Raw genomic sequence first — 21,005 nt, forward strand, 5'->3', positions numbered from 1 at the left:
GCACTTTCATCATGAACTGCAGCAACCAGCATCTTGATCTTGAACCTCCAACCCTCCAGAACTGTGAGAAGTAAATGTGTGCAGTTGAGGTCACTCAGTCTCTGACATTTTGTTACAGCATCCTGAATCAACCAAGACAGTATTTCTCAGGTGAGGAGCTATACAGATTCATCTATCTGTGCCTCCGTTTCTTGATTCCGTTCGATGTTGGGGACCAATGGTGAAATAGGACATTTGGAAAGCAGTGAGTTTGGGACTGGCAGGGAAGAGAGATAGGTTAGCAAACACTTAGCATCCAGGGTACAAGGAACAATGACTTTATGAGGCCAGAGGGGAGTTCAGAGGCAACACTACGTGGCAGGGAGGGGAGTGGGGTAGGTAGGGAGATGATGCTGAAGAGATGCCAAGCCTTGTTGTACCTGTCAAAGGACATGGTGGGCAGTGGACTCTGCGTGGCTGCTCTCGTGATGCGTGGTGAAGGGGAAAGTGGGCCAATCAGAGTATGTCAGGAATTTCACAAGTAAGTTTAAGTGTAGGAATGAAACCTGCGATGGGCTATGAAAGCTGAAAAATGGAAGAGTGTAGAGGAGAGGCTCAGAGTAAAGCAGAGAGAGAGAGGTGGGAGGGAGAGAGGGAGAAAGAGGGAGAGGAAAGGAGAGAGGGAGAGCATGACCTAACTTAATTTTGAAAACTTTGCACCGTTCGATATTTCCATTCCTCTGCAACATGGCTATATTTGGCTATTTTTGAAATGTTTCCATAAATTAGAATGGGCAATGTTTACTATAAGTACTCTCTGTTCTTAACAAGTCAAAGAGTCCTAACAGAACTCTAGGAGTGCTCTGGGAGAGCGATACTGACTCACAGAAATATAATTGCACAGTCTCAGCCAAACACAAAAAGAGAAATTAAACACTGGTGCTGACATCGCCCTTGCACACATGCGCATATGCCCTGGCCTGAGTGCTTAGTGCAGCCATGGCATTGCCCACTGTTCCTGGGTGGGTCTACGAACTTCGCTAGGTGTGAGCACCTCCCTGAGCTGAGTGTGCCTGCTGCTTTGATTATACATTTCAGAGCAAGAAGAAGAGAGAGGAGAGGAGAGAGTAATTAGCATGCAAAAGAATGAGCATCTTGTTTGCATTTCTGTTGTGAAGGCTCATCATTTACATCAACTGAGGTGCTTAGCGAATTAAAGCCACATGTGATTTAACAAGCCACTCCAGTACTCTTGCATAGAAAATCCCATGGATGGAGGAGCCTGGTAGGCTGCAGTCCCTGGGGTCGCTAAGGGTCGGACACGACTGAGCAACTTCACTTTCACTTTTCACTTTCACACGTTGGAGAAGGAAATGGCAACCCACTCCAGTGTTCTTGCCTGGAGAATCCCAGGGAAGGAGGAGCCTGGTGGGCTTCTGCCTATGGGGTCACACAGAGTCGGACACGACTGAAGTGACTTAGCAGCAGCAGCAGTGATTTAAGTGTGTTGATCTCATGATCTAACTTAACAGCAAAAACACTCAGATTCAGCCTATGGTTTGAAGAACTAAAGTCAGTAATTAACTCTTAAGTCTTAAACAGCTTCCTTTACAAGCTAAGTGTCAACTGAACTTTGATTCATGAAGTCACCAATTAGTCTTCTTGGCTTCATGTTCGGTCTAGAGCCATCAGATTGATAAATATGTTACATCATCTCCCTACACTGCCTCTTTGTCAAAGATAAATGGCAAAAGAGCAGATTAAAACTAAAACCCAAGACAGGATACCTATCTGAAATCTGAGGGATCTTAGGGTTTCCAAATGAATTAGCCCACTGGAATTAACAACTTTTCCTCTAATCTGTGTACGGAGAGGGGACAGTCAGGTGGCCCAGGGCATTTCTTTGTCCATTTTAAACTCGCTAAATGAAAACCACGTGAAAGGTTGGTTTGTGAGCCAGACGATGTCCACAGTTTAACAGCTGGAAGAGGTGTGAGCTCAGGCCTAGTGCGGACAATCTTCTCCCTAGTGTGACTACTCGGGTCAAGTGCCTGCAGAGTCCTCACTCAAACAGGGGGCACCAACGAGGCCCTGACCGAGGCTGAGCAGCCTGTGAGAAAGAACCCCAGAAACTCCACCCTCAGCAGAGAAAAGCAATGTACACATTTATCTCAGACTTACAGATTTAAATCAAGTCTGACTCTGATTATTCTAATCTGTTAAATTAACAGTTAAGCAATAAGTATTCATTTTCCTGCTAAAGGAGCTTCCCTCATAGCTCAGTTTGTAAAGAAACCGCCTGCAATTGCAGGATACCCCGGTTTGATTCCTGGGTTGGGAAGATCCCCTGGAGAAGGGAAAGGCTACCCACTCCAGGATTGTGGCCTGGAGAATTCTGGGTTGCAAAGAGTCGGACATGACTGAGTGACTTTCGCTTTTCTTGCTAAAGGGGTTCAGAATATGTCATGTCAAAATATGCCATTTTGGCATATTGGTTACTTTGAGCTGAAGGCAGTTGAGAAGTAATAGATGCAGGAAAAGAATTTCTCTGCACTACCCCTATCTGTCTAAAAGCAAGGCAGAGATTTCTGTCCATGAAGGTGCCTTCCCAGTACCAAAAAGTGAAGGACAAATTGACATCAGAGACTAGGAGTTGACACTGAGATGAGTTGGCATAAACAGAGCTTCCGAAAATAACTCTCATAGGGAGAACTAATGGAAGATATTTTGCAGTCACTGCCCCACAATATACCATCCTTTGAAATCTGACTGTTTCCTTTGTTAAAATGGCATATGAGACCCCAGACTCCAATCACTTTTTTCAGTTTCTGTTTTCTGTGAATTCTTGTGCAAGTAAATATTCATAAAAATTGTGTGCTTTTTCTCCTGCTAATCTGTTTCCTATTAGTTTAATTCACAGGTCCGCAGGCATTAAACAAAATAAAACAGAAGAAAACTTTTTTCTCCTTGACAGTGACACAGTGCTAACCTCAAAACTTAGGGGAGACTTACTTACAGGGGTAAGGGGAAAGGAATCCTACCCATCAAGGATTGTGAAAGCAAGAATGTCCTAAACAAATTATCAGTATGCTTATAATAATGACAAACGTTTTTAAAGACCAATAATATCAAGTAAATACCTCTGATAGCCCAGTGGGTAAAGAATCCATCTGCAGTGCTGGAGACACAGGAAATGTGGGTTTAATCACTGGGTCAGGAAGATCCCCTGGAGGAAGAAATGGCAACCCATTCCAGTATTGTTGCTTGAAAAATCCCATGGACAGAAGAGTCTGGCAGGGTATGGTCCAAAGGGTCGCAAAGAGTTGGACATGACTGAGCAGTTAAGCATGCAGGCAATATCCAGCAATGGCAAAGATGTGGCACAATGGGCACTTTTCTACCTCTTCAGTTCAGTTCAGTCGCTCAGTCGTGTCCAACTCTCCGTGACCCCAGGAATCACAGTATGCCAGGCCTCCCTGTCCATCACCAACTCCCAGAGTTCACTCAAACTCATGCTTGGTGAGCACATAAATTTGGTGAAGACTTTTTTGGAAGATAATTTGGTAGGCTCTGTCAAAAATTAAAATGTGCAAAATTTGATCCAGCGATTTCATTTCTAGGAAGTTAATTAAAGACATCCTTGCATACATGCACAAACTCAGCTGGTGAGAGAATTTTTATTTCCACATTGTTTTTAATAGCAACACACTGAAAAATCATCCAGTATCCAGCAATGGAGAAGTGGCCACAAGGAGTCAGTGGAAAGAAAGAAGTAAGCCTCCACCAATATCCCAATGGGAAGATGTCTAGGACAATGAAGGTGTTTAAATAGTAAGTCATAGAAGAGGACAAGGATTTCTTACATAGATTATAATGAAGTGCTGTCCATTAAAAAATGAACTTCATTAAAATTAAGAACTTCTATTCATCAAAAATCTATTAAAAGAAACCACAGTTTCAACAACTGATGAGTGGATCAATAAAAGTGGTATATGCATAGAGTGGAAAATCACTCAGCAATTAAAAAAATGAACGCCATTCTGATGCATGCTAAAACCTGGATGTACCTTGAAAACATTATGCTAAGTAAAAGAAGCCAGTCACAAAAGACAACATAATGCATGATTCTATTTAAATGAAATGCCTGGAATAGGCAAATCTATTAAGACAGAAGTAGATCAGTGGTTGTTAGGGCCTGAGGGGAAGGAAGACGAAGGAGTAATAGATATGGCATTTCATCCTGAGGTGATGAAAATATTCTAGAATTAAACAGTGTTGATGGTTATAAAACTTTGTGAATGTGGTGAAAAGCACTGCATTAAATACTTTCAACAGATGAATTTTTTTATGTGAATTATATCTCAATTTAGAAAATTACATTTAAAAAACAGTAAGAGAGAGAAAAGGCAAACCACAGACTGTGAGAAAATATCTACAATATGTACACCTGACAAAACTATGAAGAATATGAGGATATATAAAGAGTTCCTACAAACCAAAAAGAAGACAAACCGATATAAAACAGTTAGCAACCAACTTTACCAGGCACTTCCCAAAGGTGTTTACACAAATGGCCAAAGCTTATCAAAAGATTAGATTCTGAACATCTTTCAGTTCAGTTCAGTTCAGTCTCTCAGTTGTATCTGACTCTCCGCGACCCCATGAATCACAGCACGCCAGGCCTCCCTGTCCATCACAAACTCCCGGAGTTCACTCAAACTCACCTCCATTGAGTAGGTGATGCCATCCAGCCATCTCATTCTCTGTCATCCCTTTCTCCTCCTGCCCGCAATCCCTTCCAGCATCAGAGTCTTTTCCAGTGAGTCAACTCTTCGCATGAGATGGCCAAAGTATTGGAGTTTCAGCTTTAGCATCAGTCCTTCCAATGAACACCCTGGATTGATCTCCTTTAGAATGGACTGGTTGGATCTCCTTGCAGTTCAAGGGACTCTCAAGAGTCTTCTCCAACACCACAGTTCAAAAGCATCAATTCTTCGGCACTCAGCTTTCTTCACAGTCCAACTCTCACATCCATACATGACCACTGGAAAAACCATAGCCTTGACTAGACGGACCTTAGTTACCAGCAAAATGCAAATTGTAACCACAGTGAGGAAACACCACCCATGGTCCAGAATGCCAAGAATTAATAGCAAGTGCTGGTCAAGCTGTAGGCACTTGGGACTCTCTTGCACTGCCAGTGGGAACGTAAACTGGCACCGTCACTTTGAAAATCTGTTTACATTATTTTCCACGGCAAAACACACATCTGCCTATGACTCAGAAATTTCTTTCCTAGATATATGCCTAACAGAACTGAGTGCATATGTCCACTCAGTGACATGCTCAAGAATGTTCACAGCAGTTTTATTTATAAGTCCCCTGATTGAAGCAAACCAATTGTCTTCCAACTGGAGAATGAATAAACATGTATGAAATACAATAGAATACTACTTAGCAATAAAAATGAAAACAAAAACAAAATGATAAGGAGATAAACAAGGACGTGGATAAACCACCCAGGAATGTTTAAGTGAAAGAAGTCACTCATTAACCAGTATACCCAAAATGACTCCATTCATTAGAAGTTTAAGAAAAGAAAAATCAAACTGAACAACAGTAATAGACTCAGAACAGTGGCTACTTTTATAGAAAAGTAGGCTTCCCTGGTGGCTCAGATGGGTTTGCCTACAATGAGGGAGACCCGGGTTCGATCCCTGGATCAGGAAGATCCCGTGGAGAAGGAATGGCAACTCACTCCAGTATTCTTGCCTGGAAATTCCCATGGACAGAGGAACTTTGTAGGCTACAGTCCATGGGGTCGCACAACTGAGTAACTCCACTTTTATAGAAAAGTAGGGATGAGGAAGGTACATTACAGAGACTTCTAACTCCAGGTAACTGCCCGAGAAAGAATGGAGCTGGACCTTTTCATTACACCATACACAAAAATTAACCATGGAGGGCTTACAGACCAAAATGTAAGAGCCAAAGCTACAAACTAAGAAGAAAATTTTGGAGGAAATCTTTATGACATTGGGTTAGGCAAAACCTCCTTAGATATGACACTAAAAGAGTAAGTGACAAAAGAAAAAGATTAAGTGGACTTCTCCAAAATTAAGAATCTTAAGTTTTCTTCAAAGGACACCACCACATAAATAAAAAGGTAATTCACAAAATTGAAGAAAATATTTGCCATTTGATAAGCCTTCCCAAGTGGCTCTGTGGTAAAGAATCTGCCTGACGGTGCAGGAAACAAAGTTCAATCTCTGGGTTGGGAAGATCCCCTGAAGGAGGAAGTGGCAATCCACTCCAGTATTCTTGCCAGGAAAATCCCACAGACAGAGGAGCCTGGTGGGCCACAGTCCATAGGGTCGCAAAGACTCAGACCCAACTAAGCGACTGAGCATTCACATACACAAGGGATTTGAATCGAGAACATGTAAGGAATTCTTATAACCCAGTAATAAAAAGACAAATAACCCAATTTAAAAATGGAGAAAGAATCCAAAGAAAATATATAAATGACCAAAAAGCACATGAAAGGATGTTCATATGAATGACCATTGCTGTCGTTGTTGTTCAGTTGCCCAGTCGTGACTGATTCCTTGCGACCATTAGGAAAATGCAAATCAAAACCACAATGAAATATAACATCACGCCCCTTAAGGTGGCTATAATCAAAAAAATAGATAATAACAAGTGTTGATAAGGATGTGAAATATCCTCATAAGAGTTTTAAAAAATGGATGGTACATGATTATATTTCAAGAAGACTGTTAAAATATATAAAAGGATGATTTCACATACATATAAACAACCCATCTATACATACGTATAAATGCATACATACGTATGCATGAATTTGGGTGTAAATCCCTAGAAGAAATCTTGGGAAGATACTTTCAGAACTCTGAAGTTGTTTGTTCTGGGAGTGAACAGAGGTCCCTCTATGGCCTATGAGTGACCCCCATAAAGGGTCTATGGCCATTTTGTTTTGTTTCCTTCTGCAATGTTTCATTTTTATCCAGCAAGGATGTTTTCCCATATAACTTGTGTAATAAAACAAAGTTTTAGAGTAAAAACTGCCAACTGGGAGTGCACAGGGGATTGTCTGAAGGTGGCATGGATGTCCAGAGGAGGGACTCACCATCATGTCGTGATAAAACAAGGGCAGAAAGTTCTTTGATGTGGAGCTGGAAGTTGGGTGTGATGTGCCTGGGCAAGATGATGTGGAAACTCAGAGAACGGGGCAGCATTTTGACAAGTCTAGTATTGCCTTGGTTTCAGTTTTTAAAAGTATATTCATTATGCAACATGCATTTATTTTGGATCTATCCCTATGAGAAAAGTATAGACAGATACAAGTATCAGAAAAGATTTATTTCACACACACACCAAAAATAAACAGGAAGGAAAAGAGGAAGCAAGGAGGAAAGTTGGGAAAGGAAGGAAGGTAGAAAGGAGGGAGGAGAAATAAAAATAAACAAAGCCAAAAGGTGAAACCCCATTGCCATTTTAACTGACCAGACCTGTTAAGAAACAATGAAAAGTGTTGAAAGTTCTAGAATCCCCAGGATACTGTGCAATTCAATTTTTTTCCCTGAAAGAAAGTCTCAGACCAGCCTTAAGAGTATAGCTGAACCTTAAACAACGAGAGGGTTAGGGACACTGACCCCTGCACAGTCAAAAATCCAAGTATAACTTACAGTCAACCCTCCATAACCACGGTTTCTCATCTGCAGATTCAGCGAACCATGGGCCATGTACTGCTGTGGTATTTACTATTGAAAAAAATTCACGTGTAAGTGGACCTTTGCAATTCAAACCCGTCTTGTTCAAGGGTCAACTGTGTTATCTTTTCTGTGCTAATTCTGCTCTTTGCTTCATCATTCAATTAGATTTTATCGTCAGGTAAAAGCATCTCTCAGAACATTCTGCAGCCTGGCATTGTGTCATCCTCTACAAAGAGCTGCTGAATAAAGACGGTAACTCATGCTTGGCTTCATCATCTGGGTCATCCTTAGCTTGATCTTTGGGGTGGTTCAGGGTAAAATTTTGGTTAGCTTGGCCTTCCATGGCTCACAAAAGGTCCAACTTTGCCTCCAAAGTGTGTGTAGGCAGGGATAGAGTGGAGTAAGCTGGTTGTGCATAGATATACTTGGCCGAACTGGAGGCGGCACCACTCACGTTATAAAAATTCCTGTCTGTGGCTACCGGCAGTTTTTGATCATGTTACTTGTCCTCGGGCGGGAGTGAAATGAAATTACAAATACACAGAGCCCTTGGGTAGAGGAATAGGATTGAAATTATCCCTTCAAGTACTCCATTTTTAAAGCAGGAAAACATTCATAAAAAGACAGTCAGGCCAGTGGTACCAAAATATTTTTTAAAAACTTGGTCTACCACCTTCTAGTATGGACTTGCTGGAGTCACAATATTATCTAAACTAACTGCCGAGACCCCAAAGTCTGCCAAGCTAGGAATTCAGCCAGTATGATTGTCCATCCCTTCCAGTTTAAAATTAAATTAAATCTTTGGTTTTTTTGCCTGAATTAATCATTCAATTTGCAAAAAAACAATCAAACCTATGTTGTAAGTGATTCCAGCTGTGGGGTGTGTATTTTTTCAGCAGTGGAGAAAAATTACTTAAGCATTTCATAAACAGAACTGAGAGATGCTTTGGTTTTCTTTCAGAGATGAAGGGATTTCTCAATGGTTGTTGTCCTTGAAACTGGATTATATTTCTTCCTCTTTGGAACCCAACAGTTGACTTTGATGAAGACGATATAAACAAGTCGCCTTCAACTCCAAGGACATTGCTACCAACCTTGAATATATTTTAAGGGTCTTTGATTGAAGGCAAAGAAAACAAGCTAATTACTCAATGTCATACTCACTGCTTGATTTTCTCCTGGAAGTTGACCACAGGAAGCCACACTCTGACACTCTAAACATACCTTTACTGCACTGGCATCTGACAAGCTCAAATTAAGTCAACCTGATTGCTAAAATTCATTTTTTCAGTTCTTGGCTGTTGTCACTTTTCCCTTTCATGTAAATTTATACAAAAGAAATTCCGGCTCACATTCCTTTCAAGTTGTGAATATGAGATACATCTCAACTTTTATGACTGAAGGTCTTTCTATCATATCTTTATGAATAATGCTACAACTTCTATATTGGGAGTTTTTGAGTGAGAACAGCTATCTTTCATAAATATAGCCTGAACAAGATTGTTAAACCATCAGTTAATCTTTATATTTAAGGGAAATGAAAGGAAAAGTACTTGCTGATAAATTACTTTTTCCATAGCCAGAAGCAAAGTGTGTACAATAAAGCACATATTCCCTAAATAACAAGAATAAATATATCTCATTTTTCTCCTTGAATATTGTACTTATCAAACTAGAGCCTTATTTGACAAGTACTTTATTCTAATATTATAAATAGTCCAAAGATGAATACAATTCTTTTGTTCATAACTAATATATTTGGGGAATCAACTCTGAATCATTTAGGCAAATCATTTCAGTATATTCATGGGAAGAACAAATTTTTACCCTCTGAACTAAATTATAAACAGTTTTTCACTTTCTTTACTCTAAATAACTAGAGATTTTTGCCTCAAAGTTATACCTAGCAAGAGAAAATTGCACAATGAAATGTGTTTATCTTTTTAATCCCTAAAGGGAGAAGATACAAAATATACATATGTGATGCTAACATGACATAGAAAATCTATCACTGAACCCATGGAAAATAATACAGGCCTCTCAGCCCAAGACTGCTGGGGTCTTGGAGTATGCATTCACGTGTGAGTTTTAGGAGCTGATTAATTGATGAGTAAAGCTTATACTTGGCATGTAGCTGAGTTCCCATTCCCATAATATGAAGGGTCAGAGACTAGGTTTGGCTTTGGATCTTTACTAGCTGGGAAGGAAGGACTTGTCAAGCAAAAGATCATATAAAAAGGAAATAAAAATATTTTCCTGCATCAAAGAACAAGCTGGAGCCTGAGTCCATTAAGCTAGCAACATGCCAGCCTGAACTTCTAGGTTGGAGCTGTGGGCTCAATGCATAGGAATAGCAAGAATTTGTAGAGCACTTTACAGTAGGAAAGAGCCTCCTCCTAAGGGATCTTTGATTTATCACCCTATGTCAAAGATTTTTTTAAAAAAGAAGTACTAACTTTATAGATGAGGAAACAGCCTGTATACAATGGATCTAAGACAGAAACCCACATCTTTGAACCCCAAATCTACTCTACCAAATTTTTGTTCCTAAACAATCAATAGCAGTTCAGCTGTCTTCTCTGAGTGTTTTTCCATTTGTAAAATGGGAATAAAAGCATCTTATAGCAGGGTTCTCATGGTGATCTGATAAGATAAGTTATGGGGATCAGTTAAGACTCTTTGTGCTATGAAGTAAAAGACAAATCCAATTTACCATGGCTTTAAAATAAAGCAATTTATTGGCTCCTGGACCTGAGAGGTCCACAGTAGGGAGATTTCAGGAGTGAACTGATTGAGAGGGAGGTGGACAGACAGGGCGGGGCTTCATTTCTCAGGGATTCTCTTGGCACTGCCTTCCTCTCTGTGTTGGCCTCCTGCCCAGGCTGGCTACCTTCAGAGTATTGAGATGACACCCTGCAGTTCCTGGGCTGCATGGTTTCCCTTCTACAGTGTGGAGAACAAGACGGTTTCCTTTTTCCCAACCACACAGCTGAGTTTTGAGCTTCACTCTGATTGGATATTTCTCTAAAAGGATTTTAAAATTTACACTTTTCATTACCCCCTCCCCACCCTTGGCCAGTTTAGAATATTACACCATGTCATCCCAGGTCATAACGTTAGTGTTGTACTTCCAAATGATCTAGTCCAGTGGAATGCTGGTCTTAAGAATCATACCAAATAATCATAAGGAGGAAGGGCGGAGCAGGAGGTGAGAGAGGGGAGCAGGAGGAGAGGTGGTTTCCTGCTGATGACATGAGCTTGGAAGACACAATACCCCTCTATAACAGTTAGGCCTTGTCATCTGAACTCTGGTTATCCAAACTCAGAGGCCATGTAGATACGAAGAGGGAAGGCTCCTCTGTTGAAGTTGGGCTTGACCCTCGGCTAGTCCCCATCTTCCCTCATCAGCTATAGTTCCCTCCTTTTTCTCCTTCAGGTCTTTGCTCAAAACAACCCCTCATTAAGGAGAAAAGTCCTAGTCCCTCTCTGTTTAAGGCAGTGCTGCCTTCTTCCCCCTACACTGCATTCGTCTTTTGTGGGTTTGTGTGTGTGTGTTTTATATGATTTAATACCATCTAACATATTACTTATCTTTGTTGACTGTATCTATTTGTGTTCTCTCACTAGGATGCAAACACTTTGGCAAAGGGACTTAGGTCTTTTGTTCTCCTCTATGCCCCCAGCACCTGGAAGAGTGCCTGGCATAGGCTCTGAGCTTAATAGTGTAGATCAAATGAATAAATAAATGTATATTATATCCCGCTTCTTGGTGATTCACAATGCCTGGATACCATGGCTCTGAGAGTCTTGCTTAAGTTGTTTAAAATCAGTATTGCCCAAATATGATCACTTAAACACTTTTGTTTAAAACAAAAACTAACATTCCCAAGAACTAAAGTTTGCTAGAAATTACTTTGGGAAACACTGAACTATTATCTCCCCATTTTACAGGCAAAGAAACTGACCCTCTGAGCTTTCCAGGAATATTACCAGGCCACACAGTGAGCCAGTGGCCATCAGGACTGAGCCTCACCCTACATTTTTCTAGGATACAGAGGCTTCACCACCACCCTGTTGTGTATTGATTGAGGATCTTTGGGGCTAATTATACTGGACACACCAATCAATAAACTCATCAATGAGTATTAATGGGCCATCCATTCTGTGCCCAGTCATCGGCACCTGCATTGTGACACTGTAAAAGCTCCAGTGACACTTTTACAGGACAGACAATTTTTCAAGAGCTGCTGATTGATTCCTTCAAGACTCACATTCACCAGGAGATACATTGTCACAGAGAGTTCTGGTTTCATTGATCTTTGCTGTGCCAATCTTCTTATCATTTTATTACTATTATTTTTTAATTTCACGTCCTCTCTTCTTTTTGAATTGTATCACGGTTATCGGTCCAAGGGGACCCGACCCTTTCTCTGGGCCAAAGAAGATGCCCTACAGCCTCTATGGGGAAAAAGTTGCTGTGTGGAGAGAATGCCAGGTGACGTGGGGCCCTCCCAGCCTGGTCACTGGTTTTCACTGGAAGGGAGTCACCTCCCTGACACTGCTTCCTCACTTCCTACTCCTTCATTGGACTTTGTTTGTTCTCCTCCTCTGAAGCTATTCTCATCAAGGACATAATGCCCCCTTCGCCACCCAGTCTCACTCAACTCAGCCTTAATCTTACTGAGTTGTCTAGAAGCTTTGGACACAGCTGACCACTCTCTCCTCCAGGACACAGATCCTTTCCTCCACATACACAACACCATGCTGCCTGGGATTCCCTCCTCCTGTACCGACCATGCCTCCCAAGTTCCCATGGCTGGTCCCCACCAATTTATATTCTCATGTCTAAATGGGGAGTCTAGACCCTTTCCCTCAATCCATATCCTTTTTCCCAAGAATATTATCTAGACCAATGACTCCAAATAGCCTCCCTCCCTACCCCCACGTGCCTCTACCACCGTCATCACACAGGAAGAAAAACTCCAGGATCACACAACCAAATAGCAACTTGCCTTTTATTAGTTATGCTGCCTTGAGCACATTTCACCCTTCTGTGCCTCAGTTGCCTTACATTTGAAAAGGAGTGAAAAGGAAGATAAGCTGGTGAATTTCTCAGTTAATTTTCAGATTTTCTTGCCAAGAAAGAAGGTTCAATGATTAAGGGCTCAAGAAGAAAATCTGTTTGAGGAGGATTGATCAGGCAGGGCTCCTGGAGGCCTTGGATATCCTTGTAGGCGTAGAACTTACTTGCCACCTCCCAGGGTCCCAAAGAAAATCTAGAGGGTGCAGATGGCCGGGAGAATGCTTTTCATCTGCCAGGACTTGAAGACCCCACAGCCCTCTCCGGGAGAGCAGAAGAAAAAGTCTAAAAGCCTGATAGAGCCACCAACCCCATGTGATATACTCTTCCTAAGCATGTCTAGCTGGTGAGGTTGAAGCATACCTGAAGGAACTGGATGTGGTTATAGCCAAGCGGGTTCATGCTCCCCTGCCTTTCACTTCCCACGACAGCCCTGGGCACACCTTTGGCAGTAACCTCACCCTGCTTTCACTGCAGCCTCCCACTCTGATCTCCACACCTTCTGTGGCCCCTATATCTCTCAGAGTCACCCTTCCCAGCACCTCTGCGCAGCCTGCTCTGGGACGACAACCATCGCCCTTCTGGCATACATTCAGAGACCACAGCATGGCAGTCATCATGCTAAGTATCGCAGGTCGTTAGCATTTCTGCACACACATTTGATGACCTTAAGGTGCTCATATCTGGAGCGCTGGTTTCCAAGCCCAACTGCACCCTGGAATCAGCTGGAGAATTTGAAAAAGTCCTGCTGCCCGAGTTCTACCCCCAGAGAGTGATTTAACTGGTCAGAGCTGAAGCCAGGCACTGGGACTTTAGAGATTCCCCTTGATTTTAAGAAGCAGGGAATTCTCAGCCCCTGCTATAGTGCAGTTACTATGTAAGGTGAGAGTGCCAAGAGAGGAATTCCAGGGTCACATAGGAGGTCCCTCCCCCAGCCCAGGTGAACAGGGAGGTCAAGGTCAAGGAAGGCAACCTCTGGATGGTTTTTATGGATAAGTAGGAGACTATTGCCTAGAAAATCCCATGGATGGAGGAGCCTGGTAGGCTGCAGTCCATGGGGTCGCTAAGGGTTGGACACGACTGAGCAACTTCACTTTCACTTTTCACTTTCACACATTGGAGAAGGAAATGGCAACCCACTCCAGTGTTCTTGCCTGGAGAATCCCAGGGATGGGGGAGCCTGGTGGGCTTCCATCTATGGGGTCACACAGAGTCGGACACGACTGAAGTGACTTAGCAGCAGCAGCAGCAGCAGGAGTGGGTCAAATAACCCAAAAGAGAAAAGGGCTGGGGTGGTGTGGAGTGAGGATTGCAGGCAGAGAGAAGGGGAAAGGTGGGAGAGAGTTAAGGAGTTTGGAAACCGCACTGGAATATTAAATTTCAGAAGTTCTGACTGATGAGATAAGGAGGTGGGAAGAGGCAAAAGCATGAAGTATGTTGTAGAATTTTAAATGCAGGCAATAGAACTGTAAGATGGGTGGAACAGGACGAGATTTGATCTTGGGGAGCCATCTCAGGGGGCTGTGTGAAGGACTGATTGACCGGTGGGCAGAGGGCGGGCAATGGAGGCTCTACTAAGGTATTTATTAACAAATCCTCTGTTAACTTGATCTTCTTTGCCAACACCCAATAGTAAGTGGAACAGACTGCATTTTCCCAGGTCATCACCTGGGATACAGACACAGCTGATGACTTGACATGCATCATTTTTCAAAAAAAATCCTGATTCCATCCCGATGAGATTGTTATTACTATCCCCACTTTACAGATGAACAATCCAAGTTAAATAACACACCTGAGCATCTCACAGATAGTTAAGCTGCAGAGCCAAGACTCCAACTCAGCGAAGCCAGCATCCCTAACTACCACGTGTTGGCCCCTCCCCGTTTCTGACTGCATCCTGGGGGCTACTGGCATCACTAATGACTCAGCTAGTGTGTGCATTTTAATGGGGGCCTTCTGTTACCTTAAAGTGAAGCAATCACTTTTCCTAATTGATCCAGATGTCTGATGCCTCGATGGCAAAATCTAAGGGTATAAAACCAACTTCCGCCTTGTAAATCATTTTGACTTGCCCAGCAAATTCAAATTCTTCTAGTTGCAGATACAAGCCTCACTTCTGAACTCAAGGCAAATCACTGGGAGAGGATGGAAGGCCTCGACCTGGTTTCCTGCCACTGCTAGTCACAAGGCAGAAGGGCTTATTAAAAATGCAGATTCTCTAGGCTCTTCCAGGCCTCCAGGAAATCTAGCTGTGATGTCTGGTATCCACACTGTAAAAGCTCCCCTTACCATCAGCCTAGAGGAGGCAGCTGGCTCAGTCCCTCCCTCTGGGGAGGGGGACTCCAGAAACAACTGTTGTTACACATCCTGTGTACATCATCTAAAGGGAAGAAGATCCCGTGTGCACAGGTTCGAAGTACAAGATCTCTCACAGAACTGCAGGTCTTGGCACAAAGCCTACCTGTTCCTAAGTCTGCTATTGTTCATCAACTCAAACAACCTGTGGTACCCCAGGTAGAAGCAATGGGAGACCTCAACGCTGCTGATCAAGAACTAAGAGAACAAATAAACAACAAGGTCCTACCATATAGCACAGAGAACTATATTCAATATCCCATGATAAATCATATTGGAAAAGAATATGAAACAAAAATGTATATATATGTATAACTGAATCACTCTATCATACAGCAGAAATTAACACTGTAAATCAAGTATACTTCAATAAAAAAATTAAAACTGAAAAAAAGAACTAATAGGAAGAGGAAGGCAACAGTTTGGTGGGCTTTTAGATGACAGGTGATCCTTTCTCCTTCCACCAAAATGCTCTCTAGAGTTTGAGTTCTGCCTGATTTCCTTGCTCGAGTGCTCACATGCTGAAATCTGTATCTATGTACTTCTCAGGTTGCTCTTCAGTGGTAAGTGTATGGTGGGGCAGATGCCTCTGAAGGTCAGTTAGGTTTTAGCAGTCTGGTCACTGAAGGATTTGCTTTGAAAATTAAAATAAATCACCTGCCTCAGTGGAAAGTTCTTTCATGTAGAAGCCAACATGGAAATCATTGCCTGGCACCAGCCTACCAGATACCCTGTTGGATGCCCCAGGCAACTGTTTTTAAATGAGGAACTTTGATCCCCAGCCAACTTCTGTGGCTCTAAATTTGAATGGAGTTTTTCTGGCCAAGCCTTTCATTCAGGATTGGAATTTAGTATGATGAGGATTTTCTCTTGCCTAGAAAATCCCATGGACGGAGGAGCCTGGTAGGCTGTAGTCTATGGGGTCGCTAAGAGTTGGACACAGCTGAGCGACTTCACTTTCACTTTTCACTTTCACACGTTGGAGAAGGAAATGGCAACCCACTCCAGCGTTCTTGCCTGGAGAATCCCAGGGACAGGGGAGCCTGGTGGGCTGCCGTCTATGGGGTCGCACAGAGTCGGACACGGCTGAAGTGACTTAGCAGCAGCAGCAGCATGATGAGGATGAAATGCTTTCTTAAAACTCACTGAGACCGAAGACCCAAGAATCAGGGCAGAGGTTCAGCTTTGTCCCAGAGACAGGCAGAAACCTGCTCACACACCAGCCATTTAGGTATAGAGCTGGGTTCAGATGTCCCGCCTTGCCAACCCGTTGTCTTTCCAACTGCCCAGATTCCACAACTGCTGCTTTCTGGGAGAGGCTGCTTTCTGGATGTTTTTGATATGAAACCTGAAAAAGCCAATCAAATGTTCTAAGACTAAAATGTGTAATGACAAGTTTGGTCTAAGGTAAGACGCAAGAAAGGGGAATGGCTACCTAAGATGAAGTATTGGGAGAGATTTCTTTTGAGAGACCTGGAAGAGGGCATACTCTCAGGGTCCGGAATAATGACTTGTCTTTTTGGACCTATGGGTGGCCGTCCCATCACTGGAGGAAAGAAGATACATACTTGGGTAGATTCTCTGGTTCAGCATCCACCTGATTTTTCTGCCAGATTATTGGTAGAGCCACATCTAGGTGCACAAACCACATCCTAAATGTTCTAAGGCAGTTTCCATGGCAACTTCTCTTCGCTAGGACCAGGTTCTAATTTACCAGCTCACAGTCCAGGCAAGCTTTCCCGCCACCAGGTGGAGACTGACTCAAACCTATAAACTGGGATATTCTTTGCATATTCAAGAGGCAGATTATTTGAGTTGGAAAGACTCTTTCAAAGTGAGCTACTTCAGTGATTTCCAAACCTAACTGATGAGAGACACAAATGGGGCACTCAATGTTGTCTACTATATGCTTGCTAGTAGACAATATCAGGGAGTTATCGTTTCACTGACTATGTTTGAGATGCATAGTGAGAATTTGCGTGAGAATGTTCAGGCTTAAATAAAAAGAGGAGTTAGTATGTATCAGGCCAAGTCTGCAAAGGAAATAGTGGCACATGCAATGAAGGTCATTGTTTCTAAGGACATGGGCAAGATCTAGGGGAATCACCATGGATGGAGCAAGCAAGAGGAGGGGAACTTCCTGATCTGGAATGGCAAGGGACAGGAATGGTTAAGGACCCAACTGTAGGCAGAGGAGTGGGGTCAGAGAAGGCGGGCTGCCACGAGCTGTAACTAGGAAGGAGGAGCCAGTGTCAATCTGCCAGGAGGGAGCCAGGAAAACAGCCAATCTTGCTCTTCTCTGACTTTCCTGTCCCTGCTGGAAGATACTGAGAGCTGAAGGGAAAGGAAACCCCATGAACATAGCGGTTGAGTTCACCCTTTCTGAGGCCCAGGGGTGTGAGTGGAGTAGATCTTGCATGAAAGAGGGGAAATAAATACGAGAAAATGTTGAAGGTGTCGGGGACAGGAGGGAGGGCCATTGTCCTACTTACTTGTGACTGGATATTTTTATTACTAAGTTTAAACAACAGATTCCCAAGTGTGGCTCCTGATCTACCAAATCAGGGATTGTTTTTAAAAAGATCCCTGGGGTTTTCACCTCTCATCTAATCCAAATTCCTCATGAAATCTAGAATCAGTCTCAAAATCTGCAACTGCCTGTCTTTCAGCTACAAACACTGGGCTGGAGTAGGCTTGTGAGATGACATCCTTTGGGCTTGCCTGTAGTAGAAGACAGATCTTTTTTCTTTTTTAGGTTGTCACCCTTCAGCTAGGAATGTTCCTGCCCGTTGAATTTCAGACCCCAGATCTCAGAATCACAAGGACCTAGTCTGGATCCTGTGTATAAATGTTGCTTGAATGACCTTGAAAGAGTCACCCACCTCCTCTGAGCTTCGGGTCCTTGGCTATAGACCAGGAAATGCAATATATCCATCCATCCATCATAATTATTACAAGAATGAAAGGAGAAAGCATTTCCAAAAACTTGGTACATTCTCAAGCGTTTATACATATAAATTATTATTATTAATAAGAATAATGCCACTGGCCTTGTGGAAGTCGATGCTAGATGTTCACCATGACATTAACTTCATATAATTAATGGATCTGTCCTAGGTAACCCCAAGCCTTCTTCATTAACCTCCTATTGATTTATCATCCATAAAGGTAGGAAAACTCTCTTTGAGCCTATTTAGTTTATAGTTTCTTTGGCTCAATGAAATATAGGTTCCATAAATTTAGTGTCTGCTGCATCCAGTAGACTTTCCTTTTATCCACTAAAACAATCTCTAAGTGCACCCTTCTACTTAGAGCAAATTTTCTTGCAGTGTTCAGATCTTCTTGATCATACACAGTGATTAGAGTCCCTTATCTAAAACTCTTGGGCTGGATATATGGTAGAATTTAGAATTTTTTTGATATTAGAAATATATACCATCTATTATTTAATACCTGTCAAAGTCATTAATATTTCTACATGGCAAAACATAAATATTCACACTAAGTGGGATAAATAGGCCATTAATCACCTCACACCAGATGAGGTCAACTCAGGAAGTTTAGGTCAGTTTTAAGTCTGGCCACCAAATGAATTACCAAGAAAAAAAGTTCAGGTTTCAGAGTTTTCTGAATTTTGGTAAGTCAGATACAGGACTATAGATGGTACTATTTCACAGGGGGAGCAGGAGCAGAGTAGATGCCTGCCTACTATGATAAAACTAGTCAGGATCCCAATAGGTAGAAGTTCAAGTGCATAAGAAGTAATTTCTGCCTTAAGAAACTATGCAATCTGTGCTGTGCTCCTGCATGCTACTGCCAGAACTGATGCTCTAGAACTCAGTTCATGAAGTGTCATTCCCTGACAGAACACCTTTCCATGATCCCCCAACATTCAGCTCCTTAGGCAAGACCATTAGTGATCTGACCCCTGCCTGACCTCAAGTGTCATCTGCAGTCTTGCCTCTAGGAATAATCTTTATTGGTAGATCCTCCACACTGGACACTCCAGCCTTTGTCCCAAATCTACCTGGAATGTTCTTGGCCTTTCTTTTATCCTGTGGAAACTATACTCAATCCTCAAAAGTCATTTCTGCTATTAACCCTTCCCTGACACCCATACTTTCCTGCATATAGCTGGGTACATGGATCTGTATGTTCTAATCTGGGGTGAGGCTGCCCTCCTGAAAAGCCATTCTCTGTCAACACAATGATGCCATAGCTCTGGGTCACCAGCTTCTGGAACCATGAACAATGCAATGTGCTCAAAACACAAGTATTTGATCAGGCTACCCCATCCCCTGCTGAAAACCCTTTAGAATCTCCAGGATTCTAGGATAGAGGCCTAAAACTTTAATAAGCCCCTCCATCAGTAGGCCTCTGCCTGTTTCTCCTCTTCTGTCTGACGGAACTTGATCCTCCCATCCGTGGAGTCCCACATTCCCTCTGCATTTCACAAGGTTAATCCCCCCCACTGACCCTGCTCAATCATGCATATCTCTCAATATTAGCATCACTTTCTCATAGATTGATGTTTTTTGTTCGATAGCCCATGTGGTAGTGGCAGCTGGCTGCCCATCTAATATCTATTCTGCTCTTTTCCTTGGTTCCAGAAGTGTGACTTTATTTCAGGGTGACAATGACTCCAACTCCAAATCTATAATTCCTGCCTTTCTTGTAGCTAGGTGTGGCCATGGGACTGGGTTCCGACAGAGGACATATAAACAGATTTTGGATCCATGTCTCCAGAAATTCTGGATTGTTGTTGTTGCTGTTTTTTTTAAGCCAGCTAGTTTATAGTAATTTGTTGCTGTAGTCCTATGAGAGAATGAATACAAAAGGACAATCACCAGACTATTATATTCAAGTAGAACTCTGACCTACAACCTGAAGCAACCAGTCCTGGAAACCAACCTACAATCCGCAAAAAGCCTTCTCCCAACTAGCCCAGAAGGTCTGACAATTATCTGTAGCAGTTGAGTCCAGGAAGCCAAAAAATAACTCCTGTAACAACTGGCCTCAAATGACCAGGACCAGATTAATAACCAGCAGGGTCCCTAATTTGTGCCCCTGCCTCCAACTTAGAAAAGCAAGCTGGGGAAAGTCAAATATGCACCGTAGCCAATCACAAAGCATATTCCATTTCTAGTTAATCCATCAATAGGTTCCTTATGCCACTATCCTTCAATCAGGACATACACGAAACCTCTTCGTTCCACTAGAAAGCTCTCCTTCTCCTCTGCCTATCTTTGAGCCTCTGCAAGTGATAGGAGCTGACTCCCTTGCTAGAGCACACTCTACTTGTTCCCATTTAAGTAGTCTTCTCTAATTTTTATGCCTAGGAAACGAATACAACAAGCATCTTCCAATAAAGGTTACCCTAGCAGTGCTCTGGCTCCTTCTCTTCCACACCTTTCTCTGACTTCATTGCTGGTACTTTTAGATAGGTGAATTTATTTTTAACATATTTTCTGACTAATTAAAACATCTCATTTTCACCATAACCAACACATAGCTTAATGCCTGGCATGCAGCAAGCGCTCAGTGAATAACGTGTTTAATGCAATTGATGGTTCTCTTTTACCTGCCTGGTTTGATGTCACCTGGCTGTAGCCTTGTACTTCATGAGGAACGTGGTTGTACAGAGCAGGTATGGGCTCATGGTTATTTAATACTCTAATAAAGGGGCTTTCGCACTAGATAATGTGACGTGGACCGGACAGTTTAATCACAGCTGGTCAATATTCATGAGGGCAGAGACCCAGCTGGGCTGTACGGCTTATTTACAAGCTGATGTTGGAGCCCATAATCCTCCTTGTGAGGTCCACCTGTTCTGAGGTACCGCACTAGCAGGC

The 21,005-nt window shown here is 42.6% G+C and overlaps 1 protein-coding gene across 20 annotated transcripts in view; it reads right to left on the reverse strand.

Annotated features, from left to right (window-relative positions):
• LOC129548017 (uncharacterized) overlaps positions 1 to 21,005 on the reverse strand; it is a 291,573-nt gene that overhangs the window by 119,389 nt on the left and 151,179 nt on the right. The window contains exon 6 of one of the 20 annotated variants that reach the window (XR_016036190.1): positions 3,120 to 3,205. The exons of the other annotated variants lie outside the window; for them this stretch is intronic. The gene's annotated coding sequence lies outside the window, so the exon portion shown is untranslated. The remainder of the gene's footprint in view (positions 1 to 3,119; positions 3,206 to 21,005) is intronic. 20 annotated transcript variants of the gene reach the window in all.

This window comes from Moschus berezovskii, chromosome 24, assembly GCF_049115385.1.
Source record: "Moschus berezovskii isolate FMDL1 chromosome 24, NW_MosBer_1.0, whole genome shotgun sequence".
Taxonomy (NCBI): Eukaryota; Metazoa; Chordata; class Mammalia; order Artiodactyla; family Moschidae; genus Moschus; species Moschus berezovskii.